This window comes from Salvia miltiorrhiza, chromosome 3 (assembly GCF_028751815.1).
Source record: "Salvia miltiorrhiza cultivar Shanhuang (shh) chromosome 3, IMPLAD_Smil_shh, whole genome shotgun sequence".
NCBI lineage: Eukaryota > Viridiplantae > Streptophyta > Magnoliopsida > Lamiales > Lamiaceae > Salvia > Salvia miltiorrhiza.
In genome coordinates this window covers 27564652-27567998 of record NC_080389.1, presented here as the reverse complement: position 1 = coordinate 27567998, position 3347 = coordinate 27564652, and the positions used below count along the sequence as shown (strand labels likewise).

At 37.5% G+C, this 3347-nt stretch overlaps 1 long non-coding RNA gene across 1 annotated transcript; it reads left to right on the top strand.

Annotated features, from left to right (window-relative positions):
* The first annotated feature begins 458 nt into the window (after positions 1–458).
* LOC131013989 (uncharacterized) lies at positions 459–3051 on the top strand. The gene is made up of 2 exons (XR_009097932.1): positions 459–682; positions 2814–3051. It is a non-coding gene; the product is annotated as an uncharacterized LOC131013989 (long non-coding RNA).
* Positions 3052–3347: the final 296 nt, after the last annotated feature.

Sequence of the window (3347 nt, the reverse complement as noted above, 5' to 3'; positions counted from 1 at the left end):
CAGTCAGCTCTGCTCTGGATGTGAGCTCTGCTCTGGCGAGTTTTAGCTCTGCTCTGGCGAGTTTTAGCTCTGCTCTGGCGAGTTTCCAGCTCTGCTCTGGCGAGCTTTTTAGCTCTGCTCTGGCGAGTTTTAGCTCTGCTCTGGCGAGTTTTAGCTCTGCTCTGGCGAGTTTCCAGCTCTGCTCTGGCGAGCTTTTTAGCTCTGCTCTGCTCTGGTGGCAGAGCTGAGATCGGGTATCTGAGATCGAGATCGAGTGTATTAATTCCACTAATACTACACTTGAGATATTTTGTTTTTACCACATGCTCATTATCTTAAATGGCAAGTGGATTAGGAGGTAGGAGTTAAGGGGGACATGCATTAATTATAAAGTGAAAATGTTGGGATAACACTTTGATTCAAGTGGGATTAAATTCTTGAGCAAGTCATTATCCTATTTCTACAAAAACTTACGCACACCTCTCCCTTCTCCTCCCCATTCTCGGCCTCCCCTTTCTCTCTCTATACTCTCTTTTCCTCCATTGATGTCTATTGAAGAAAGCTTAGAGAAGCTTCATCAAACACTACTATGAGATAATCCACCATCCAATCCAATCAAATACTATCATATCTCATCAAATTCAAGAAGCATGAGCTAAGATCAAAGTTGGAGCAAAGTCTTGATCACCGTTTAAATCCTTGAGTAAGTGATCTTAGATTATTTATTTTGATCATATTAATGATATGTGAATGAGTATATGATCATGTTTGAGCTAGAAAATCACCAAACTTATTTCTAGGAAATTTTCGAAAATTAGGGGCTTGAAACCCTACGAATTTTGTTGTTTATTTTCTTGAATTGGCTTGAGTTATATGATGATGGATTTGAGTTTATGAGATGATCTAGATGATTAATAATGGATGAGATTGAAGCTTGAGGTTGAGAAGTGAAAAATGAAAGTGTTAGTTGAGGAAGAAGATGACATATATGTGTATCTATATGGGATCTTGTTTTATGATGTTGATTTGTGCTAATTGGTAACCTAGGATGTTAGATCTATGTTTTGATCAATAGGTTATACATGATTAGTGGTATTTCAAAAGATTTAGTTTAATAAAAACTAGGCTGATTAATAAATCTATGTGTTAATTGTGTGAAATCATTTAAGTATTTAATCTTGAGCATGAAATAAGTATATGTTGAGGATATTGGCTATGGTTTGCCATGGGAATTAAATTGAGTTAAAGAGAGATTTGCTTTTGCTTTGAGTTGATGTTCGAGAATGATATGAGATGAGAAGAGTCGAGGTTGAGTATATTTTTTTTTTTGAATCGCTCGATCGTTTTGATGTGGTTGAGCATATAAAGAGTTTGAGATGAGATTTTGGAGAAATTTCGTAGGCCTTACTGACCTACTGTGATCGACGGTTTGTCGATGTCAAATATCTTTGAAAATTTTATAGAAAGTCCCTACATGAGTCTTGAGTACCCTGGTAAAATTTCAAGTCATTTCAACTTCGTTTGATATTTCTTTAAAATGCAAACCCTAAACTGTGCATTATTACCGAGAATTTCAGAAAACAGGGGAAAGAGTCATTCATTTCAGTAGCTTCCTATGTGATCTAGCTTTCCAAATTTTTATGGTATCAACCTATTGTGTTAGCTAGATATACACCAAAGTTGAGCCCAGTTTGACAACGTTTACTATTTTTCAAAAATTGTAACTTTCGGTTACACAAAACTGCCAGAAATGGTAGATCATGGTAAAAACGTCATATCTCTCGAACCACTTGGAGTTTTTGACTCTACTTTTTTAAATGAAACTAGACTCGTAGACCTTTCTTTTGGTATGAGTCTCGAGTCCAGGAGATGTCGGAGTCAGAACAGTTTAAATTTTGAAGTTGAGTCAGTGTAAAAACAGAGCATGTTTTGATGATGTTTGATTGTGTTTTCTTATGTGCCTTATGTGATTGTGTTGCCTATGTGTTTGAATGAGATTAGACGAGCCTTATATGTGAGATAAATCGAGACTTAGAACCATGATTTTTCTTGAAACCTATCCTTGAACTTAAGGATGTGAGATGAGTGGAGAGTTTATATAGAGTTGAGTAAGGAGATAGAATATGAGATATAGCATGAGTTAAGGCTTGGGAGTTAGTCAATGAGTTTCTAATCGAGATTCATTTTATGACATGAACTTTCGATGATGATGATGATCCCTGAAGACACGAGCAGAGCAACGAAGTAAGTAACTCCGCTTTGACAGGAGATTTTGAGTAAGGTCTTCAGGTGGGCATTATTTTGAGTATACAGTTTAAGAGCTTTTCTAAACTGTTTTAAATAATGATGAAATTATGAGATGTTTTGATGTTTTGAGATTATGATGATGTTTGAGAATTATTGACTTGCCAATATTTTTTTTATGATGATGTTGAGCTTGTATGTATACCCTCTACTGTTGAGATGAGACGATCGGGTCCTGGGCAGTTGATAGCTATCCTGCCAGGGCTAGTGTACACTGAGGTGACTGTGAGCCGTCTTCGGGTCGGCCGGTCACGGTGCTTGAGGAGGAGGCCTACTTCTCAGTACCTTAATGATGATGAAGAGTTGTAGATGTGGTACATACATGTTGAGTACTTGTCTGCAGACACTTAATTATGATGTTTATGGTTAAAACTGCTTGCACAGGTTCTTTTAAGATATAATTCCTGTGTATTGCTGAATTGTGGCAAGTTCAATTTATAGCTCTAAGAGCGAGATTGTTTTTTTTTTTCGGCGATATGTCCACTGAGTATTTATGTACTCACGCCCTGCATGTATTTCTAAACGTGCAGGATATGCGGAGGGGAGTATGGTGCGGTGCTGGTGGGGAATGTTTCGGGTTGACGTTTTCTTTCTCTATCGTATGACTGTTTTGTCGATAGAGTTTTGATATGAAGTTATGTTATATTAAATCAAGCAGTTGACTCACGATTATGTGTCTTCATACATATAGTCGGTTCACCTTTTGTTATCACACTCTGAATATTATGACTCTACATAAAAATTGAGTTACACTTGTTTTGCTTTTCATGTTGAGATTCTCGATATTTATCGAGTTATGACGATGTTGACGAATATACCCTTTTGATGAATTATGATGATTTTTCCTAGCATGTTTCTTTTGTGAGCTTCCGCTGTTGATCTATGTATTCTTTCTATCTTCCCCCTTTCTTTTATTAGTCGTATCGATACTCGGTCCCCGCTATTAACTAGTGTCGGAATCGGGCTGCGACACGTATTTTCTGAGTTTTGACACGTGGAAAACGTTGTCAACGTTTCCAAAACTGGGCGGTAACGCCAACCTATAGGCCACTGGGCCTATCCTC